This window comes from Cavia porcellus, unplaced genomic scaffold, assembly GCF_034190915.1.
Source record: "Cavia porcellus strain 051 isolate PalLab524CR breed Dunkin Hartley unplaced genomic scaffold, mCavPor4.1 scaffold_14, whole genome shotgun sequence".
NCBI classification, from domain to species: Eukaryota; Metazoa; Chordata; class Mammalia; order Rodentia; family Caviidae; genus Cavia; species Cavia porcellus.
Window position 1 is genome coordinate 42,238,802 of NW_026947497.1, and position 23,634 is coordinate 42,262,435.

Consider the following 23,634-nt stretch of genomic DNA (forward strand, 5'->3'; position numbering starts at 1 on the left):
TTCAGAGGCTATCTGTCCCAGGTTATAATCACCAAAACCAGATATTTTTTTGTACCTTGAAGGATATTTAAGAAAAATCTCTACCCAATGAATACCAGTAGCAAGTCTCCCTTTCTTAAGATGGGACAACCAAAAATGTCTTATTACATTGTCTACTGTCTCGTGAAAGACAACATCATCCCCGGTTGAGAACTACTGTGTCATGTGGAGAAAAGATAAAAGTATACTTTTCCTTTTATAATTCAAACTAGCTGATACGGTTTAACACAAAAGGGAAAATCGATATTTGATATTACGAATACTCATTCACAATTACAGTATGGTGCCATGACCGCTGGAAGGGTGAGGAGAACACAAATTTTGGGCTAGAGATTACTAAGCATTAAATAAACTTGTGTATGAATAACATGCTATGGACTCTTTTCCTCATGCATTTTGTATGCTTTCTAGGGTCTTCTCTTTTCTCTTTCTTCTCTCTCTGTTCTCCTGATGTGAATGTTGCAGATTTTGTCTTTTTCTTTGCACTGCTAACCTGGCTTTGTTTCATGAGCATCCGGTGACTCAGGCAAGTAATGTTCTGTGTGAGGAAGTTAAGTGAGGTAATTTTAGCTGGTTAGTTTAGTAACTGAGGTAAAAACAAGGAGAAAACCTCAGAAAACTGAAGATTATTATTTACTGCCTTTTTCTTCTACAAATGTGAATGACTTCAGCTTACATCTAGGAATCATTTTAACAACTGATTTAAAACTAATGTTGATACCGTAAATATTTTTCCAAGGTTGCTCTGGGAGAGTAGCTTATGTTTTCCTCCTTCTCAGTTGTTGAAGAGTGAAGTATGAGAAAATAGGAACTGAGGCATGCCTAAATGTGAGACACCAAGTTTCCACAACTGTTTTCCTCATGATTGCTGAGGAACTGACTGATTAACAACACAGAATGTTTTAGGTGTATTACAAACAATGGCACAAACTAGAAGCTGAGATAAGCTCCCAAAAGGGAAGGCACAAGGTTTCTTTGAATGGAAAATTCATATTCGAGATGTCTGTATGAAATATGAAAGATGTACTGTTTCCATATTGGAGCAGATTAAGGAAAAACAAAATGAATTCAGTTTATAAAAACTACAAAGAATTTGATAGAAAAAAGACTTTGATTTTAGAAAATATACATATTATCAGCGAATTTTGAAATCAGATATATATATATGTAAATATTTAAAAGGATATTTTATTGTTTGTCCTGCTGCAGTTGTTAACAGAGCTTTTTCCCTTTGAGTGATTTGTGATTGTTTTCTGGTGTTATCAAATCCCATTAAATTGACAGGTATTATAAAGTATGCTCAGTGTCATGGATATAAGATTAATATAAAACATATAACTCACTGAAAACATTGATAGTGCAAACATTTTTACTAAATAATAGTAAAATACCTGCTACTATGTGATAGTGACCAACATTCTTTTTATCTTAGAAAGGATTATTCCTCTGAAGAAGCTTAGAACTCCACAAAAAATTGTGCAAAGTGAGAACATTTTTAAGCTGGAGCAATGAATGTAATTGCAGTTGCCTGTCTAGGGATGCTTTCTAAGGGTAAGACTCTGAACAAGAGGAAATGGTTGAATAACCAGTCAACCAAAGGCCCAGCTTGGATGATCTGACACAGCTGTGCTCCCTCTCTTCTCAGGACTGTGCTAGACACAATGTCCTGCTCTTTGCTGCTGGGATCTTACAGACCCCAGACTGTGAAACTCACTTGGGGCTGGTGAATGCCTTTAAAAAAAAATACTTCCCAATGGGAACGAACTGTGTAAAAATATTTGCAAGGGTTTTGTGTTGAGAGTCTTGTTAGATGACATTCTAATGTTTCTTAAAATATCCAAATAATATTATCTAGTTTTTGATTTTTCCTGAATCCCTCTGTCGTCTTTTGTGGTGTCATTGCCAGCATCATTTTATTTTAATATATTTCATTGATGTAGTCTGTGTACACCCAAGGGCACATTATTGTAAGAGTGGAGTCTCATGAGTTTTCTGAAACTGAATGCATCCTTAGAACAAGCCGTGGGTCAGGTAATAGAAAACAACCAGTACCCAGAAATCTACCAACTATCTTCTAACAAGTGACCAGCTGTCTACGGGGCACACTATTCTGACTTCTGATGGCATTGTTACATTGAAAGCATGACAGTCTGATTCACAAGAAGTTTCTTTGTGTACAGTTATCATGATTTCAAAGCTTGCTTTTATCCCCTGGCCTTTCTATAGCTGGGACCTTCCCTGAGGAAGTCCTACCCTAATTGAAATACTTGAACAGTATGAGTGCTCTTGGGTCACTGGGACACATGAAGAAGGATGGGGTGTTAGAATGTACTGGAGTCATAGGACAGCATGACAAGAAGAACCCAAAATGAGTGAGATGGGAAAATCCCAAAGAAAAATTTTCCTGTCTTCACTTACTTGCTTAGGAGAAACGCTGAGAACAGAGTTCCCATTTCTTTCTGCACCGGTTCACTTGAGATGTTGGTGTGGGTCTTGTGGTTGACTTTGTCACTTGTGCTTGTTGGGGACATCAAATGTAGCTTTTAGTACAAGACATCTTGGTATTAAGGACATAAATAGTTGGGTGTGTAAGAACATTGTGCTCACATGAGTATTTTATCTTAGTGTACTTCCAGATAATGTCTTTTTCAGGACCCATGATTTTAGTCCACCAATAGATCATTATTCACTCACAAAAGGTACAGAGATCAGTCAAAGCAGAAGATTGTACCATTCATGAGAGGTAAAAGGTGAATAGGAACTGCTGTCTTTAGGTAGGAATTTCAACTGAGCAGGAAGTCATGCTGAAAGAAATAGAAACAGAAACATTTCACTAGTTCTCACTTGTGAAGGGCTGAATTAATTCTGTATTGCTTTTCCTTCTTTTAGGATGTCAGCCTAAAACATGCCCTACTGAAGATAGGGCAGTCAGGAACTGTAATGTATCTGAAGTAAGCATTGGCCATGAGCTTGCAAGCTTTTTGCTTCCACTATAGTTCTAGGAAGGTCCGCTTCACAGAAGAGCCTAACCCCAGCAAACTCTAGCAACCTAGAATGCTTCTTTTCTCTGGTATTTGAGAATGGCCCCACCCATCCAAATATAGCCAGGGGCTTGGACCATTGTTACTTACTAAGGCAATTATGAAAATTATTGAATTATCCCTCTGTTTTACACTGGTCTCCTGTGCTGTTCCAGCATAGCTTGGATTTATGGGACACAAAGAAAAAAAATACCATCCACGATGGCAGAATAGTTGCATGGAATGGAGAGTGATGTCATATTTGCAGCCTATTTTATGTGATATTTTATTTTCTTGAACCTCAATTTTCTTTGCCTCCTCAGTTTTGACTTCCATGTGCTTTTTCCCCCTCTATTCAAAGACTTGTAACTCTTATAACCAATAAATTTCTTTTGACCATTGACCCGATCATCTGGTATTCAGCCTAGATCCCACTGTATGAGGGTGTGTCTAGGAAGGACAGTTTGTAACTGGCAGATTTTGGTTTCTATTATCTAGTGATAGCCATGAACAATAACTCAAAACTGTGGCTGAGTTCTCTTTTTATTTTCCACTGTTCCTTGAATCTTTTGTTTTCCATCTGTGCCAATTTATTAATTTATAATGAGGAAGTTAACCATAGTGCTTATTTTGTTAGATTGGTTTATTTTTTTCCTTATAGGTCAATTTGCTTATGCACATGGGAAATAGATGTAGGGAAATCCGTTATTATTTGACTGTATAATGTGAGGAGACTAAAAGTGGAGTAATCTATACGTTTCTGCAGAGGAAAACCTTTGTATCTGGGTGTGTTCTTGTTCTTGGGACTCCTTCTGCTGTCTTGGGTGGAACTAGTCTTACTTCTATTCGTTGGATCTCAGGGTACCCCTTTCCCAGGCACACTGTTTTTGCATGACTAAAACAGGCTTTGGAAGTTCTTCCACCTCCTCAATATCTCCTTGTTCCTCTTTCCTCTTGCTTTTAATAATGCATTTTTAAAAGTTGTACCCTTTTTACTCAACCCCTCATCCTTTATGTATTCTGCAGGACTTTATTATGTCACATTTCATGTATTTTGCTGGATGTTCCTGCCACTGTCTCCATCTCTGTCCTCCCGTCCTCTGTTTTCCTATGGTGGAGGGACTGTGGGTTCACGTAGGAAACTAGGTCGTTGGTGAAAAAAGACAGATACCTTGAAGAATTTATGTATGTTTATCATTTCCTGTTTATAATAAGTGCTATCACCATTACTTTTTAATATTCTTTGCTTCAGCAATGTGACAGGGATGAAGGTACATCAAAGGCTTTTGGATAATCTCAGCTAATTGCTCTCCATGGTAGTGACCCATAAAGATACCACATGTATTATTATTTATGATAAGTGTTTTACAATAATGTTTTTTATTAAAAGTTACAATAAACTACAAAAACCATTTTTTAAAAAAAATATTTACAAAAACTTAGGTGCTTATTTTGCCAAGGGTAGGGAGGGTGGAGAGGAATATTTTATGTTTTTCTTCTAATAAATCTTAGGATTTGCACTCTGTATCATTTTTCTATATTTTTGCTTTATTGATTTTCCTTATTTTTCTGATTTTCTGAGTAAATGAATATGTAAATGAAGAGATCTCAAAAACTCTTGGGCAAAGGAACCCAAAAGGAACTAGATATAGATGATGATATTATTCTTTTTTGCTTATAGTTCTCCAAATCCTACATGTTCATTGACTAAGATGAAGGAGATACAGATAAGTAAAACCACAATGAAAAATTAGCAAGCTATCATTTTAAAGACCACTTTTAAAATTTTTAACTAGATGATTTAACTCCAATTAGCTGTTTACAACGTGTTGCCAAGTAGAACTCCTACTACAACCTGTTTTCATGAACAACACAGACTCATTTGTAAATAGTCATGTAGTGAGTGCCCCCCACACTAAGGATACTGAAAAAGTATCTTTGATTTGGTTTTATAGTTTCCTTGCAATGTAGCTTATCTGATTTACTTAGTTTCTTGCTCTTTAAAGTATGAGAGTGGATTAGGAACATGAATATCACCAAGAAGCTCGATATAAACGCAGAATCTTGGGGTCTCTTACAGAACTACTGAACCAGAAACTGCATTTTAACAGGATAGCTAGATGATTTCTATGTTCTTTAAAGTCTGAGAAACATTGACTTAGAAGATCTTTCATCCTGATTACCATGAACTCAATTTTCAGGTAAGTAAATTTGAAATGAATCAGCTTTTATTAAATTTCACTCTTCTTTATATATTACATTTCATTGTTTTAATGTTTTCACATTTTTATTATTTGCTATCTTTTTCAAAGGCCTGTGTCATCCATTTGAGAGAAAAAAAAACATGTCTTTAAAGTTGAAGTCATACTTACATCCTCTTTCAATTTATTTAATGAGGCTAGACTTGATCCATAGGATTCAGTATGAGGAAGATTTTGACATCTTGACATTTATCCTTCTCCAGAGAATTGTATTTTTTTTTCTAACCACTGCATAGTTTTCTCCAGTTCTCAGCAGAAAGTTATGTATCATGTTTTTATCTTTTGAATTAAGAAACTTCCAACAGACCCAGAGAAATCGCTTAATATATGTTCAATGAATAATATTTGGATTCTATTTGATGACAGAAATTTCTTTGTAAGGACAGTCTCAGAGTTCAATTTCAGCTTTTGGCTCAAAAAGCTGCAAGTTTATAAAGTAGCAGGAAAAACATCAAACACTTTGCTTATCATCGTGTGTACCTTACATATCATATATCTACTTAGTCTTCTCTCTGTGTTCCAAACAGATTTAAATAATCTGAATATGCATAAGCCAACAACTGTAAGGCAAAATAAAAATTCTGTGAGTCACATTTGTCTGGCAGCCCTTTAAGAAGACAATTTATTGATAAATCTGTGAATTTATATTTTTTTATTGCAGCTCTAAAGATTGAACCCAGTGGCTTTCACATGCTAAGCAAGCACTACAGATGAGCCACCTCCCTGGCCCTTTCCTTAAAAAGTCTTTTTACTGAAAAGTTCTACACCACTGTAGTTTTATGAGTGGTATCCATAATCTGATTTATCTACAAATATCTCCTGAGGTTTAAGATTACTTCTTTATGTAAGGAAATATTTTTGACATTAACTATTTGCAGATGAATTTCCAACTACAATAAAACTAGAGAACAAGTTCACAGTAGGCAGATGTTTTTGTCGGCTATGTCCTCTAGCACCTAGGACAGTAGTTCACATGCAATGAGAAATACTCATTGAATGAGTCAATGAATGAGCCTAAAAATGTAAAGTCTCTTTAGGATTAATTTAAACAAGATTCATTCCTTAGTGGTAGCATCTTGCTAAAAGTGTCTTTGAACAAAGCAGTTCTCCCAGGAAACAAGATCTATTTAAATTCTTATCTAAACAATGAAATAATAGAACCCAAGGATAACTGTGGTTCTAGACATAGAGGAAAGAATAGCTCTAATAATGCAGATCTTTTGCCTATGGCTCATTTATTATTATTATTTTTTTTAAATCAGTCATGGAGTTACAGCCAAACAGTCTCCCTTTTTTCACTCCTGGATTTGGTCCTGTCATATTGGCTTCCAGTAAATGCTGTCACTCAGAGAGATTTCCTTTCTGTCTCCTACCTGTCACCTGCCTGGCCCTGAGGAGACTATTTTATCTCCTAAGTTGATGCCTTTCCCTCTGCATCACTGCCGGTTAGCATGGCTGTTCCTAAATTTATCTGCCCTGTTCATGACCCCCACCTTCTTCCCTCCTTTCTCCTGTGGGGGGGTGTGCTCTGGGCTTCTCTCTGTAGAAAGCAGATAAATAATGATGGAGTCATATTTTCCTTTGGGGAGAAGCTTTTGGGCCAAGTTGATTTGTGTTCTCTCCTATTCCTATTGTGTCCTCCAAAAAGACCCCCATCAGAAAGTAGGGCTTCCCACACTCCCACTGAATCCTACAGGTTTAAAAATCATTGAACAGTATAATATTAAAAGGAAAAGCAACTCAGATGTTTCCACATAACCTTATTACTAAACAGTTTTCTAAGCATAGCATGAGTAACTCCAAATATTTTTGGACTGGTCTAGGATTATTCCTACCATGTCTGGTTTAATTCCTACAAGGAAATACATTATATCCAGAAAGATGATTAATAAAGAAACTTTTCTAAGTTCATAAATTGGGAACTATAACATGTAGATATTGAGAACTACAATATGCAGAAAAGCATATATTCTAAAATTATAAAAGTTTTGGAATCAACTAGACTCAAATATATTGATTTCCTGTGCTATTATACAACAATCAGTTACTCATCTCATCATTAGTAAAAACAAATTATAGATATTCTTTCAGGTAAAGGATACATTCTTAAGCAAAGTGAGTGTAATACTAACATGCTGGACTGATGGAGAGATGTAGACCTGCACCCAGAATCTGGATTCTGTCACTTCCAAGTTGTATGATATCAACAAACTACCTCTAGGTCTTTCAACTTTGTCATCTGCAACAATAGGTGTAGTTATATATTTACATCATAGATTTTTTTACAAGGATTCATTAAAATAATGCAGGTAAAACGTTAAGTATAGATTGTTAAACATTTAGTTCTACCACTTTGAATAGTCTTTTACGCATATCAATACTTTGCAGATTTAGCTGTTTAAAAATTCAGTTGACTTTGAAAGAATCAAAAAATCAACAGGTATACAGAAGAGGGAGAGTTTTATATCACGTGCTCTTGAAACCATGCTGTGAAGGATAACTGTTTAGTTAGAGAGAGCCGAGTCCATGGTAACACCCACATCTTACTTTTCCACCTTTTGCAGTTTGTGCCGAGTGCAAGTGACAGAGATGGAAAGAAGGTGACATCACTAGAAAATGCAAAGATACCACAAGCCCAAACCTCATCATCTTTCCAAGTCTCTTGGTCAAATTTGTTCCTCTTGAGTGAAAATGCTGCTAATATCATCCTTATTTTGCAAGTAAAATTCAAGTTATGTCATCCGTAGCTGAGACTACACTACACCAGTGGTGGTATAAACACAAGTGCTTCTGAATGTGTAGTTATGGAGGATGAGTCCGTGAAAATGGCGCAGAGAGTCAAGTTACTAACATAGTTGGCTGTAACCTAGGCAAACATTGCTGTTAGAGTCAGGGCTAGAATAATGGGTACAATGGCAAGGAGGAATCCTTGCCTAAGTTCTTTTTCTTCCTCCAACTCTCCTTTTCCTAAGTTCTTTTTCTTCCTCCAACTCTGCAGTCCCCCTCTAACATTCAAGGCAACAAAGCAGGATCTCTAGGGTTCTAGTCTTAGCATCACCAAGAAGATAGAAGGTGGGTTTGATGCTGAGACACTATAGGATAACCGGTAGTGAAACAGCTTAGATAGTGGTAGACAGGGTAGAGGGATCATTTCAGAATTCCTAAGATCTGGCTGTCTTTCCTAGGCAAATGGGGCAGGCACAGTGACAACCTTCTGGGCAAGCATGAACCACAGTGGTCCAGAGAGCGTCTTGGAGGCATGCCTTTGGCACTTGATGCTCCGGCTGCCAGATTGTTAAGTGCTGGGCTAACGCTACTGAAATGTTTGCAGCAGTGTCTGAACGACTCAGAAACAGGCAGGACTGACCAATAAGCAAGGTTTGGCCATCACTGCTATGGCAGCAGAGGAACAAAGATAGGGGAGGGGTGGGAATTCATGCTGGTGCTAATGATATTTCAGAGACTGAAGCCATACTCACTGGAAGACAGGGAGACTTGTTCTAGTTTGATACAGGAGAAGATGGGGGTGAAATTAGTATTGTATATCTTGACTCTGAAAACCAGCTCTTGGGATAGTATTATATCATCATGGAAAATGCCATTCATTTAAATCTCTCCAGACTCTTGGAAAGCAGAGTCTATGGTGAGAAGTATGGTCCCAGGGCAAGTTAGTACCTTAATCGCTAAAGCTGGCATTCATCCACAGTCAGACATTCACTCCTCCCTTCCAGTGCTGCCCTCTACTATTCACACCAGAGGCAGCGTCACCCATGGAACTCGATTTAGAGCGATGGGGCTCAGTGTTCTCCAGACCAATGAGATGAGACTATTAGAATATGGGGCAGGAGGATGAGTATTTTTAAATGTTCCTCATGCTATTTTAGTGTCAGTCATGGTTATAAACCATGGGCTATGAGAATTCCACGCATCAATTAGTCTAGTTTTATCTTTGGGTTTACTGCAAATTTTAAGCATGTCGTGGGTCACTGGTGTTATGTTGGTTGCTGGACATATAATAATCAGATAAGATTAAAATCTCATGATTCAGTAGCAGAGATAAAGGTGTGAATACATGGATATATGATTTAACCTGCTAAGAATTGTATTATGAACCAATAGGCAATGACAGAGGGGGCACAATCAGTTCCACATGGCTGTATCAAAGAAGGAGAGATAGGAAAACTTCACACAGCAAATGAGAACATGCAACTAAGCGCAGATTGGATTGCGTTGACTTTTAAAGAGTGAATAGGATTTACCGGAGAGGATTAAGCATGAAAGAACATATGTTCAATCATGAGAGTTTGTATCATTAGAAAAATGTTTGCATTGTAGGAGAGGCAAGAGGTGAGACAGAGAAGAAAAGTGAGAACCCCACAGTAAAAGGTTTTAAATTCAACATCAGTTGAATATCCATGAGAATTCTAGTACATTCGATGTTCTGAAGGTACAAAAATGAATATAAATGACCACTTATTTTCCAGAAGCCCTCAGTTATATAGATGAGTCAGATGCAAAGTGGTAGATGTATTTTCGGCCAAGAACTATAAGAGGAAAAACAACAGACGCTTGGTTGGTTATTTATTTATTTACTTATTTATTCATTTATTTGAGATGGTATGACTGTGCAGGTCAGGCTGGCCTTGAACTTACTTTGCCTCCCAGGCTGGCCTAGAAATCACAGCAATCCTCCTGTCTCAGTCTCCTTGGGTGATGGGATTATAGGCGTGCACTACCATGCCTGGTGTGCTTTGGAGATTTTAGGGAATAATGATAACCTAGCACTTCTGGGTATGGAATAGCAACTGGTCTCTAAAGGAAGGCTGAAATTAGATTGGAAAAGACTCACACTCTAGAATTTTGAACTTTATACTACAGTTAACAAAAAGCTATGAGGATTTTAAAGTGAGAATATATTTTATGTGTGACTTTCAATTGCTAACTCTGCAGCGATGTGTCCTGAATTGTGATCTCCAGAATTGGGGAAATAGAGGCCCAAAACCAAAACATCAGGGAAGGATTATTAAAGTGATCCACATAACAGGGTTTCCAATCTGGGCTTTATCCTTAGAAGGTGTTGTATTTAATGGGGCTAGTGTTTTGGTGGCAGGAAGGAGGACACCCCAAATTTGAGGTACCTAGGTTATCCAGGGGGAGCAGCAAATTGGACAGCTGGAATATGCATCTAGTGCACATACAATTAGTCCAGACTGGAACTGTTTAACTGTGTCAGGCGTTTGTAGGGTTAGATGGAATCAGGTCAATGGCCAGATATAAACTGACTCTTGGGGAAGCTTATGACCTGGAGATAAGCAAAAGGCAGGAGCACAAAGAAAGTGAGAAAAACCAGAAGGAGTCAGGTGGGATGAATATTTCAGAGTGCTAGACTCTCTTTTGACTTTAGAGAGAAAATAATTTTAAGAGGAATGGAGTAGATAACAGTGTTAAAAACTGCAAAGAAGTCAATGGGAATTTAAAAACAGAGTAATTTTAGACCAAGTACTTGAGAGGAGGGGCCATCTGTGTGTTTGGTACATATTAGGTACTCAGTAAATATTAATAGAATGAGTAAATAGATATGGATTATGGGTTTTCCTTGGGGGATATATGTTCCTTAAGTTCTCTAGTTACCTTTGCTTGCGTATGTGTTTATTTATTAGATATGGATAGTTCTCTAGTTTTTGAAAGTATGGACATAAAGTTAATCTACAAGAACATGGTTGCATTTTCCAACTAAAAACAAACGGTTTTTTTTTGAATGGAAAGTTTTTCCCCTATCATTTTCAAATAATGCCTTAAACAATGGATGATGAACTAGCACACAATTTCCTATGTCATCAGAAGTATGTTCCTTTTGACCTTTACAAGTTGAATTCGAAACTTAATTTAATTTTCCAACTAAAGGCTATTAAGGCTCTGAGACAAGGATTCAGGTTGAATTCAGAATAATTTTAATGAGTTGGAAGTAGGTCAAAAAACATTTACTTCTCATTTTTAAAAAATGCTCCTGATTTATCATGAATTTTCTCCTAATATTTTCATAGCATGTCCTCTCTCAGAATTAAATCCTATTAGCTGAACAACTTCTATATTAACTGGAAAGTAGCCAAGTCTCTTTCAAGGGCCATAAAGGAATAATTGATGGATCACATTTTTGAAAAGTCACTTGAAAGAAATTTGCCTAAAATATTTTGTTAAGAGTTCCTCAAACTGCTACAAAGCTAAACATGATTTTAAAAATCTCAGCTGGTTCATATCTTCTAATCTTACATTTGACCATCATTTCTGGTAGGATAGTATTTAGTTTTATATTCTCTTTGAAGGAGAGGCATTAAAAGGAAGTTGCTTAGTAGACTGGGGAATTTCAGTTATGGTAAGCGAATTCAGAGAAAAATCTGTTTTTGAACTGTACATATATGCATATACCAATAGTTATAGTTGCATAGGGAAAGCAGATGGCATTGTTTTAAGAATGGTTTGGAGTTTCTGAGGTTATTTTCCCTAGAAACAGGCTCAAAGAGGAGTACTTATGGAAAAGCAACTAAGAAGAACTGTTTCCAAGAGAGGATGGCAAGGGTGTAGGAGATTTTGGACAGGGAATGGAGTTCAGACCATCTGCAAGGAGGTCTGAAGCATTAGTCACACCTGTGGCTTCACCTGGCTGTGTTGTCCAGCATCAGTTGTTCATTTGGTTCAGGCTGTGCTGAACTGAAGAGAGGACTGAGCATCCTGATTCTGTACTTGGCCAGAGTTGTGTGTCCAGCATCCTCAGTTCAGGGTTCTTTGTCCAATAGGGGCAAAAAAGTAGGGGTGTGGGGTGGGGGAGAGTAGTGGTTGGCCGAGTAGTGGTAAACGTAATCCATAGTGGTGAGAACAGAGCACCAAAAAATATGCTATATGTGTTTCATGCAGTTGGTATTTAGTATCTATGAAAATACGGTGATATCTAAATTTCTAATTTTAGTTCAGTACAAAAAACAACGAGGTTCTGTGTAACTAAGGGTAGCACATTTGTTGCCTCATTGCTGAGTTAAAACTGTCGCCTTATCTCTACACACAAAACCCAGGTAGAAATAAATTTGGAGATGCACTATCCGGAAGGAAATGTTCTGCACCTCTCCAGGTTTATTTCGAGAGGTTCTCTTCCTGTCCTAGCACAAACACTTCCATGTGACGTGTTTTTAGTGTAGAAATGGGAGTGTGATTCACTCAGAGAACTTCCATATCAGATTTGACAAGTGATTATGTTTTCTCATCCAGAAGAGTTTTTGAAGGTCTGCGTGAAGCTTTTCCTTTAGTTTTGTTTTGTTTCAGTTTTTTATGGTTAGTTTCTTATCTTTAGCTCGCTAAGATACTTATTGTTGCAAAGATAAAGAAGCCATATAAATGCACATGTGATGTTTTAGCTCACAGAACATCACAAAAATCTCTAAATCATTAGTTTGTGTTTACTAAGGGTGGGAGAAATGACTTGGTACAAAATTTGCTTCATCATATGCTCAAGATTAAGAGAATTAGTTGAAAAGTGTCAGCATTGTTTTTGTGCAAGAGTGATATCCTCCATGACAGTATGCTCTGAAAAGAATTTACATTTTGATGGAAGTAAGTACCATGCTAGAGATTTTAAGGTAACTGCTAACATTTGACATTTGGACAGCACTTAAATCTTGAAATATTTCTCTGTAGTAGTTTCCATTTATCTGTATAGGCTATATCCCTAAACCCAGAGGGGTTACCTGAAACCAGAGATGGATGGTATGAAACTCTACTCAGTCTGTTTTTCCTATACATCTGTACCTACAATAAATTTTAATTTATAAATGAGATACAGGAAGCAGTTAATGTGACAATAGTAATAAAACAGAACAATTATAGCAATATAGTGTAAAGTCATGTGAATGGAATCTCTCTCAGAGTATCTTGTTTTGATACAATCATGCTTCTTCCTATAATAACGTGACACGAGACAATGCCTATGTGCTGAGAGGAAGTGAAGTGAGCATCGTAGGCATCGTAACACACACTCTGATACTTCCACAACCAAACTACAACCGAGATGATTGCTGAGTAACAGATGTGTGGGTAGCATGCCAGTGTGGATGTGGGGACAAAGGAACAATTCCCAATGGGCAGGCTAGAAGGAATGGCCTGGGAATTCATGGTGACTCAGAGTGCTGTGCAATTTAAAATGAATTCTTTAGTTATGAAATTTTCCATTTAGTGTTTTTTTCTTAAATTGTAATTGACAGCCAGTGACTAAAACCATGGAAAATGAAACAGTGGGTGAAAGGGCACTACTGGACTTTGTTGCCGAGTCATGGTCCAATCTTAGTCTGGTAAAATTGCCCAAAACAAACTTTTAACTTTTAAACTCAGTGTTGACTTGCCTTTCAGTGCAGCTGGCCAGTTGCATTGCCCATGGGACACTCTTCTCCTCTCTCACCCCCATTCCTTCCTGTGCTTATCCACCATGAACACTGGGGAAGAGAAGGCTTCTCCTAGAAGCCTGAGCTTGTTTTAGCTACCAAGAGAGTTTTTGTTTCCAGATTTGTAAAGGAAGTTTAACAACACGAGGCAATAAGGGCATTTAAAACCTATAACTGTTTTTCTTAAACCCCAAAAGTTGGCAAATGATTTTACGAAAGTTATGGTGCTGGCATAAAAATAGACAGGTAGGCCGAGGGAGCAAAGGACACGGAAAGAAACCTACACCACCACAGCAAGCTGCCCCTTGACAAAGATGCCACGAACATGCACTGGAGGAAACACAAGCTCTTTAAGGAGTGGCCCTGGGAGAGCTTCCTGTCCATATTAGAAGACTGAAACTAGACCTCTATCTGACACCTTATTCAAAAGTCAATTTAGAATAGATGATCCTTTCTTTCTTTCTTTTTCTTTTTTGGTACCGGGAATCAAACATGACATTGTGCTTTCTGAGCAGGCCCTGTGCCACTGAATTATATCCCTGGCTCCTCAGCTATTCTTTTACAGAGGATTAATATTCAGAATATATAAAGAACTCAAAACAAAAAAACACTAGGGGATAAAACCCAACTAATATATGAGCAAGTGAACTGAGCAGACATTTCTCCAAGGCAGTAGAAATTGCCATTAACTGTACAAAAATATTCAATGTCTTTAGCCATCAGGGAAATGCAAATCAAAACTATCCTGAGATTTCCTCTCAGAATACAAAAACAATATATACCGAAGAGGACAGAGGGAAAAAGAACCTTTATACATCTTGCTCAGAATGTAATCAGAAGCCACTGTGGAAATCAGTATGGACGTTTCTTCTAAAATTAAAACTAGAGACACCATTTGATTCAGCTGTCTTCCCACTCATAGGTATGCCCCCAAAGGTTTTAAAGTTAGAAAACTGTAGAGACGCCTGCAGGTCCACATCTATTGTGGCATCACTCACAATAGTTAAGCTATAGAAAGAGCCTAGGTTCCAGTCAACTGATGAATGCATGCTGAAATGTTGTATAGATGCCTACTGGAATGCAATTCAGCCATAAAGAACAAAATCGTGTCATTTGAAAGACAACAGATGGAACTGGAGACTGTCATATTAAGCAGAATAAACCAGAATCAGAAAGACAATCTCACATTTCTCTCATACGTAATTCCAGAGAAGAAACATGAAAGTAGACTAGAGACTGTTAGACAAGATGAAGAAAATAGGGAGGGAGGAGAAAAGAAAAGAAAGGTGGTTAGGGAGCAGAAATGATCAAAGTTTCTCAAGTGAGTATGACTACGACAAAATGAAACCTATTATTCTGCATAACTAACATGCACTTTAAAAATACCAAAGCATGAACGAACTCTTCTTATGTTCAGAAAAAGTGGGTGCAAAGTAAGCTATTTGGGGTAGGGCAGAAGGGAGACCATTGCAGAGACATAGAAGAAGCAGAGAGAGAATATACTACTAAGTGTGAGTTATACATAGATAATTTAACTTCAAACAACCTTACGATGGATTCTTTATTTGCCCTATCGTATGTCTTTGACCCAGAGCATGGGGCCATACGCCAGAAGGAACTTGGCTCCATTTATCCCCAGTGACTCTACTTTTCTTTCTGACTTTCAGTCAGAAATCACGATTACAGAGCAAGAATTCACACGTGAAAAATAAATCATCTCAACACAGGGAGAACGCGACCAAGAGGCGGTACGGCATGTGAACATAGACAGCTCTCTCTCCAGCAGCATCCTCGGATAACTAGATTTCAATGTTTTACTTCAAAACTTTGAAATGAAAATAGTTGGTCTCTTTTCTAAAGCTATGCTGTGAGGACAGGTGAGTCATTGGACTGAGTGGACCCTCAGTTTTCCTTCTCTTTAGTCTCATTCTTCATTCCTTTTGGTCTAGGGCTTTAATATTCATCTTAAATGTCTTAATGGGTCATTCTTGGGGTATGACAGTGCCTACTTCTGTGGCCAAATTGGAGGTTGACAGCAGACAAACCGTGGTCTATTTTTAACCTATTTTTGTATCTATCAAGCCAAGAGGTCTGTCTGTATCTTCTAGAGGTCCCTAAAAACTGAAGGATGAGGTCATGCATGTGGAATAGACCTAAGAAAAAGTGCTGCATCTTGAGATTGTCCCCTGTCTCACAGGGATGTGATGGACTCAGTGAGAAAATGCATGCACTATTCTGGTTCCATGGAGCACGAGCAGCACACGCATTTGTGCTCTTGTGATTTCTGTGCTATATAGCTATAGCAGCCTATGATTTGTAATGTATTCATTCACTTCTTCATTAATTTCCATAGCAGACTTCACATGGGCAGTGATACAACACTGAAAAAACGTGTTTAAAACTATTTTCCTGGAAAAATAGCCATCCAATAACTATTGTACAATTGGACACATACCACCACTAGGCTATTATGATTTATATTTTCTTCTAGTGGGGAGGGAGATGGTAACAAAGGGAAAAATAAAAGAAAGAAGCTCAAGGTTTTTGTATTCAAATAACACCCACCTCCTATCACTCAGCATGCCGAATGCGCCTCCCAACATGCTGAAATGTCTCTTGGAGTGACTGACCAGTGGAATGGATTTGAATTTCTGTTAACTACAAAACTAAAAGTCATTTTTTCTTAATAAAATCATGGATCATAAAAATCTATTTTAAGAAACATCAGCAATCCAAATCAACTTCCTCCATGGCCAATCACATTGTGAAACACCACAAACAATGGCTGTTCACTGAATGTTTAAAGTTTGTTGTAATTAGCATGTTGCTTTCAGACACGCTCACATAAAACAATGCATACTAATTCAATTAACAAAAACATCTTGGAGGAGGTGGGGCAGCCCACACAGTCCAACAAGAGCTAAATAGGCAGACTTTGAGAAACATAACTTCTGCTCTGGTTTGGAAAGCAGGAGCTCAGTACTCTCCTTGGGTTGGGGCCATCACAAATATTGGTGTCTCAAGATTTCATTCCTTGGGAGAGAGAATAATTGGTGTAGCCTGGATCAGGCGCCTACTTTGCTGATGGTGGTGGTGATGGTGAAGGAATTCTAGGGACCAGCAAACTTTCCTATCCCAGACATACATTGAGCTAAGGTAGGACAAGTGTCCAAAGTGTCATTGCTAGTTTGAGCTCCACTTTTTAAAGGTTATACCATCTGAAAATAGTAGCAGGCTTGGTGACCAAGTCTCTGCTTGGTGACATGAGCCTTTGGTAGACACCTCCAAAACATAACATCTTTGTTTTTTACTTTATTTCTGAGTAATATAATTTATCTAATTTATTCAAGACTGTATACTAAATAAGCTTTTAATCTTTCACACTAATTTTTTGTGTCTATCTTACATGATAGTAAATAACACATAAATACTGCTCTATTTGAGCTGATCTGTTTCACTGGTCTGTTTGGTTTCATTCCAATGTCACATTGCTGTAAATTACTGTAGTTTTGCAGCATACCTTAATATTTGAAAGATTAAGTCTCTGGTTATTTTTCCTTTTTTTTTTTTTTTTCAAAATTGACCTAATAGCCAACTGGCTTTTCACATGGAAAGAAATAAAAATGTATCCTACTGTATAGGAATAAATTCCAGACAAATAATTCCAGAAATGATGAAAAGTAAAAGTTTGTTAATAATTCTATGAGAATAAATGCACAACTAGAAATTTAGTGCTTTAATAGGATATATAAATAATTGGCGCTATAGAGATTGAAAACTTGTATATGAAAAAACTTTCCATAAAGTATCAACAGGCAATGATTGGACACACACAAAAAAGATACTTTTAACCCATATGACAAAGCATTGTATTATTCAGAGATTACAAACTCAATTAGATGGATATGAAAAAATTGACAGCAAAAAAGTAAACTTAAATAGCCAACAAATGTGAAAAGATGCATCTAATTAAAGACAGTCAATCAACTGTAACCTCATGCTCACTGAACAGGGAGGATTACAGCAAGAAAGGAAGCGTGATATATATTAGTGGCAGGAATATTACAGTTTATGGCATTTTAAGAAGGAAATCTGGCAAAATGTATGAAGTTTAAAAATACATATTCTTTTCTATTCAGTATTTCTATTCTGGGACATTTCTGTTACAGAAATAAAAGTACACATCTTGCTCATAAAAATAAAAGTATGAAGTTGTATAAACTTGTGAAGGGAAAAGATCTTCAATGATGCATTGTTTATACTTGCCAAAAAGCTGTAATTTTCCTTTGAGAAGAATGTAACTGAATTAGGTTCAAACATACGTAGTATTCTACAGTCATGAGAACAGTTTAGAGCAATAGGCATATGTGTATGATAGGGTATATGATCGTGAATAGGATGTAGATAAGAAAACAGATTGTGGGTATGGATACGTGAGACTGGGGAAGACAGAGGAGAAAGATGTTCATAATAGAAAAGAAAATATGGTATGATTCCAACCGTGTAAAATTATGTATTTATAAATGTATAAATTCAAGGGTGAACAGTCACTACGTATTAAGAGTGATTGACCATCATAAAATAGTGAAATTACAGGTGAATTTATTAACATGTATTCTAATTTTTTCAGGGAACATATGTTTAAATAATCAGAAGAAATAATAAAAAGATTGTCATTGTAGAAAATAAGTATTGTCACTAAAAATAGAAGAGCAAATACAAAACAAAAAATTGATATTTATGAATATTTATGCTTCCACAGACATATTGGGTAAAATTTGGCAAGTTTGCAAAATTATACTACTAGGATCTGTATTGACATCATATTGAATATCAATAAATGTCAATGTAATTACATTGGAGAAAAATCCTGTGCAGACTGATATCTCTATATTATTATATTATGTTCTCTATAACATTATATTAAATTCATTCATTTCTACATATTATCTTTAAAGGAGCTTAGGAAGTTTCTTCTTATAGGCTTTGTTCATCTTTTATTAAGCAGTTTGTTTTCACTGTTATTATAAATACTTTATTTTCTGTTTTATTTTCTGATTTGTAATTTAGAAAAACATTTTTCACTTTTGTAAGTTTATCTTGTAACTGTGCCAAATTATTCATTAGTTCATATAATATTTTTATTATTTGAAATGTTTCATTTTAAAAGACCAAATTTTATGCTTATTAACATACAATTTATTATCTATTTTAATTATGGCATTAAAGGGTATTAAATATACAGTACTGTATAATCATAACTATAATCCAGAACTGTTTTCATCTTGCAAAACTGAAACTCTTTGCCTGTGATACAGTAATTACCTATTTATTTTCTTTTTCTCTAAACTCTGGCAACCATCATCCCAGTTTCTGGCTGTAAATTTGTCTGTGCTAGGTATCACATATAAGAGGGGAATGCACTATTCAACATTTTGTATTTACCATTGCTCACGTCTAAAAAATGCCTTTAAATTTCATCTGTAGTGTAACATGAGTTATATTTTCTTTTTAAGTCCTAATAATATTTCATTGTGCAATAGTTAATCTGGATTGTCAACTTGATTGGCTTAAGAATTGCCTAGGGGTTTAGTAAAACACACTTTTGAGTGTGCCCATGTGGCTCACAGAAGCAAGATTTGGGACTTTATATCTGGTTCCTGGTTCCTTCCTTTCAGGTGCTCTTCTTCTACCCTGCTTCCTAGCCACCATGAAAGTGAACTTTGCTCTACCATACCTTTTCAGTATGTATGCTATTTCTGCCTTGAAGCCATCCAGTTGTGGATTGCACTCTTGAAATCATGAATCAAATAAACCAATTCATCTATTAAGTTGTGAGTGTTGGGTATTTTCTCCTGCAACAGGAAAGCTAATAAACATTGTATTTATATACCACATTCTCTGTTGCTTCATCTGTTGATAAATACTTGAGTTGTTTCAAAGAGAATAAAACTGAAAGAAATAAAACAGAGTAGCGTCAATGGAAACAAACAGGTGGAGGTGATACAAGACTTCAAAACAAGATAAAAGGAAATCAAGAATGGATACTATAATGCCTATTGCTATCTTCAAAATAACTGCCCACACCATCAAACAAAACAGAACAGAATAAAACCAATCAAAACAAAACAATGAAAGCAACACAGGACTTCCAAACAAGACAATAGGGATACAACAGTGGTTACTATAATGCATCTTGTTATCTTCAAAGCAGCTACTTATACTATGAGACACAATAAAATAAAAAATAGAATAAAATCAAAAGAAAACAAATAAAGCAATAGGGGGCTTTGAAACAAGATAATAGGAAGTCAGTAATGGCTGCCATAATACATTTTGTTATTTTTGAAATAGCTGTCCATGCCATCAGATATAACAAAATCAAAACAAAACAATAAAACTAAACTAAAAAGAACAATGAAAAAGATACAGAGTTTCAAAACAGGACAATAGATTAACAATGGCCACTGCCTTCTCTTTTTAGATATCCTCCCCTTTCACTTTCACAATATCTATTGTGTGTATTGTGCTTGTTATTGTGAATGATGTTATAATGAATGTGAGTACACATATATCTGTCCAAGACTCTGCTTTCGATTCTTACATGTATCTAAACAGAGGTAGATTTGATGGATTGTAAGGTAACTAACTCTGTGTCAATTTTTGAGAACCTGCCACACTATTTCCCACAGTAGCTGCATTGAATTTGCATTCCTACCAGCAGTGTACAGGGGTTGACATGTCTCCACATCCTTATCAACATTTGTCTTCAGTTTTTGTTTTATTTTTTTGACAGTACCCATCACACTATGTGAGGTAAATTGGTATCTCATTATAGTTTTGGTTTACATTTCCCAGTGATTCCTGAGGTCTAACATCTTTTCACGTGCTTATTGGCCAATTGTATATGTCTTTGAATCAGGTTGCTTTTTTTGTCATTGAATTTTAGAGTTCTCTTTACATATTTTGGATATGAATCCTTCATCAGATAAGATTTACAATTTTTTAAACCACTCTTTCCGTTGCCTCTTTTCTTCATATGATTTGCAAATACATACTTTCTAAAGGCTACCTTATTCCTTTGATGATAATGTCTTTTGATGCACAAACATTTTAAATTTTCCTGAAATCCAGTATTTCTCTTTTTCTTTGGCTGTCTTTTATGTTAATACTTTGCTCTGCTTTCCTGAGTTTTACCCTAATGTCTTGTTCCCAACCAAGGGATTTACTCACACTTTGGTTTTGTTACCTCACTTGGTTGTGACAGTCTTTATAGGCTTTCATTACTTCCAGTGATCCTGGAATTTTAAGGCATTTTAAAGTATATGGCCTAGGAATTTTGTAGAGAGTCATTCAGTTGAGATGTGTCTGATAGCTCTCATGATTAGATTGGAAATGTCTTACTGGGAGAAATACCACAGAAATAAAGGACTATTATTATCACATTATCAAGGGTATCTATTCTGAAAACAGCTTATCAATATTGATGTTAACTCGGTCAACTTGTTTGTCAAGTTTGGCCACCATCAGGTTACCCCTTTTATCTTCCTTTTCCGTATTATGCTTCTTGGAAGAAGTCATTCACAACCCAAGGTTAAAGAGCGGAGAGAGATGACCCACTTCTTCAGTGGTACAGTATCAATATTAATCATTTGAAATTCTGCATGGGACACTTGCCTCATCTCCATTTAGTCATTAAATTGTCAGCTTAAATCAGAATGGATTTTGCGATACTTCTATTTTAGGTCATAAGCCAATATCATTTAAATTATTTTATTGCTAAAATTATTCTAATTTTGGTTATTTTGAAACTTTTAAACATCAGTTTGGCATTTTAACACATGCCATCCTTGGAGGTTTCTTAATCTCTCTCTTTCTCCTCCCTCTCCTATCTTCCCCTTCTCTTCCCTCACCATTACATCTCTTCCCTTCTTCTTTGAGCACTTTCTTAATGTCCAGTGTTCCAAGATACCCCAGGGTTATTTTATGTGTTTACTGGTATAGCTCTAGATCTAACTATTTTTTTTAAAGGAGCCCAGTTCTTTTTACTGGAGAATCAAGATTCGGATGCTAGGATGTTGTGTTCTGATGGCATGTGAAAAGATGTTAGACCTCAGGAATCACTAGGAAATGTAAACCAAAACTATAATGAGATACCGATTTACCTCACACATAGTGTGATGGCTACTGTCAAAAAATGAAACAAAAACTCTTAGCAGACAGAGCAAGAAATATATGTGTGTACACACACCTATGAAATATTTCTGTGTGTAATCTTCTGTTTCTATATTAAGCTAAGGTTGTGTCCAATTCTAAACCAACACATGGGTCATTCTAGAATGTGTTCCTTGCTTATAAGTACACCTTACTTTAATAAATGATGAATTTGGCTACCATCATTTGGCATGATTTACAAGCTTTACAATGCTTGTCTATTGTCTAAAAGATAGTTTACTGGGATAGTTTTCCAGGGTTGCATTAAATGTATTTTTATTAAGATTTGATTTAAGAAAAAATCAGTGTTTTGTATTTTCTTTATATACATGTTGCATATATTTTATTGGAGTCATAGCTATGTACTTTAATTTATTGGGTGGATATATATTCAAATTTCAGGTACCAGTTATTCATTCCTAGTATATAGATAAACGATTGATATTTGTATCAACTTCATTTCTTGTGACTTTGTTTTACTGCTTATTAGTTCATGAAGGATTTTGTGGTCAATTTTGGGGATTTCTGTATAGATGACCATTTTATCTGTGAATAGAGATTTTATTTCCTTTCCAGTCCATATGTCTTTTTAATCCTTTTTTTGTCTTACTATAACTAGGAATTCTGGGACAGTATTGAGTAGGAGTGGAAAGAAACAATCTTTAGTTTGTTCCTAATCTTATAGAAGTATTCCTTTCAACATTGCTAAAGGAGGTATTAGGAATAGCCTTTTTAAAATAGATATTCTTTATTAAGTTGAGGGTTTGCCTTATTAGTTTGCTGAGATATATCTAAAATCATAAGTAGGTATGGGGTTCTCTGAAATGATATTTCTACAGCAGTTGATATGATTATTTTATTTCTTAATCATGCTGATGTAGTTGATTACACAGACTCATTTTTAAATGTCGGACCAGTCTTGCATAATTGGAATAAGTCCCAATGAGTTGTGGTATAATTTTCTTTACTTATTATTGAATTCCACTTGAAAATGTTTTGCCAAGAGTTTTACATTTGTATTTATGACAAATATTAGTGTATCATTTGCCTTTCTTATAGTGGCTGTATGTGGCTTTCATAGTTGGGAAATCCTGACTTCCCAAAATGATTCAGACAATAAGTTTCTGTTTACTGAAAGAGACTGTGAAGAGATGGCACTTCTTTCACAAATGGTAAAATTTATCAGTGAAACTATGTAGACCAAATATTTCCTGGTTTGAAAGAGTATCAGTTACTGTTATTATTATATAAAGACCTATCTAGGAATTTCTTTCTGTGCATGTTCTAATTATCCTTTTCTTTGCAAAGCTAGATTAATTTTATCTAAGTCACCAAATTTGTTACCATAGGGTTATTTATAGTATTTCTTTATTATTATCGTGACATCCAAGGGATCAGTAATGATGATCACTCTTTCACTTTTGATACTGGTAATCTGAGTCTTCTCTTTTTATATTCCTGGGTTAGCATGGCTGGGGCTCATTTCATCAGTCTTTTCAAAGAACCAGCTTTTGGTTTCATTACTTTGTTCCAATTGTTTTCTTAGTGAATTGTTGCTCAATTTCATAGATCCGTGCTTCAATTTTAATAATCTTTTTTCTATTTCTTGCTATAAGTTTAAAGCCTCATTTTTAAGTTTCCTGTGGTTGAGAATGAGGGTTCTAATTTTAAATC

The 23,634-nt window shown here is 36.0% G+C and overlaps 2 long non-coding RNA genes across 2 annotated transcripts in view; both read left to right on the top strand.

Moving 5' to 3' along the window:
• Positions 1 to 22,131, top strand: part of LOC134470360 (uncharacterized) — a 28,999-nt gene extending 6,868 nt beyond the window's left edge. The window contains exons 2-3 of the long non-coding RNA XR_010039210.1: positions 5,140 to 5,260; positions 15,414 to 22,131. This is a non-coding gene — a long non-coding RNA (uncharacterized LOC134470360). The remainder of the gene's footprint in view (positions 1 to 5,139; positions 5,261 to 15,413) is intronic.
• Positions 1 to 23,634, top strand: part of LOC134470359 (uncharacterized) — a 212,953-nt gene that overhangs the window by 58,790 nt on the left and 130,529 nt on the right. The gene's annotated exons all lie outside the window — the stretch shown is intronic.